This window comes from Colobus angolensis, unplaced genomic scaffold (genome assembly GCF_000951035.1).
Source record: "Colobus angolensis palliatus isolate OR3802 unplaced genomic scaffold, Cang.pa_1.0 Scaffold281, whole genome shotgun sequence".
NCBI lineage: Eukaryota > Metazoa > Chordata > Mammalia > Primates > Cercopithecidae > Colobus > Colobus angolensis.
Window position 1 is genome coordinate 667611 of NW_012116055.1, and position 1071 is coordinate 668681.

A 1071-nucleotide genomic window follows, 5' to 3' on the forward strand; every position below is an offset into this window, starting at 1 on the left:
CTGCTATGGAGTAATCTCCAAGATAAATTTTTAAGCAAGAAAAGCAAGGTGGAAAAGTATATACTATTGGTTATCTAAAAGGAAGAGATATAAACATGCATACACAATTGATAGTATTTAAAAATAGAATGATAAATAATAAAACTTTAAATATGGTTACTCATAGAGGATTACATAAACAACCACCCAAGATAATCTGCAATCAAATTGTGAAAATCATTAAGACAGTTGACTAGACTGGGGTTACTAGATGTAAGACAATTATAATTAAAAAGCAACTGAATTCCTATATTAACAAGAAATCAAGAACATATATACACAACTACATACACACATTTTAAATTAACATTTAATAGTCACATAACACACTCAAACATTTAGGAATAAATCAACAAAAGATGTATAAGATCTTTAAGCAGAAAAAGTATTAAATTTTATTGAAAAATATTTAAGGAAAGCTTAAATAAATAAAGAGCTACCACGTTCATTATGTTAATGGATAAGAAAACTCATGTAACAAAAATATCAGGTCTCACCAAATTAATTTATGGATATAATACAATTATAAACTCAAATTTTTAAAGTGGGAATTAAGGTGACTCTAAAATTTATATGCAACGGCAAAAGATTAAAAAAATCTAACATAGTTTCAGAAAAAAATCAAGGCTGGGACAGGGCTCATTTTTGTCAACTGTCTAGATTTATTATAAAGCTATAGAAATTGAGCTATAGACATTGTGTGGTGAGTCTCCAGGATAAACAAATAGACCAATGGAACAGAACAGAAATTCAGACAGATATTAACAATACATTTTTCTATGGTAATCTGATATATGACAAAGATCCATCATAGATTAATGAATAGCTATGGTGCTGTAACAATTGATTATCAGAGAAAGACAGACACACACACACACATACACACACAAACTAGATTTACATCAAACACATAAATTACAGATAAAGAACTAAACAAAAAAACAAGTGAAACATTAAAACTTTTAGAATGTAAGAAAATATCTTTATGACTTTTAGTAGGAAAAGCTTTCTTAGGGAAAAAAAAAAAAAAAA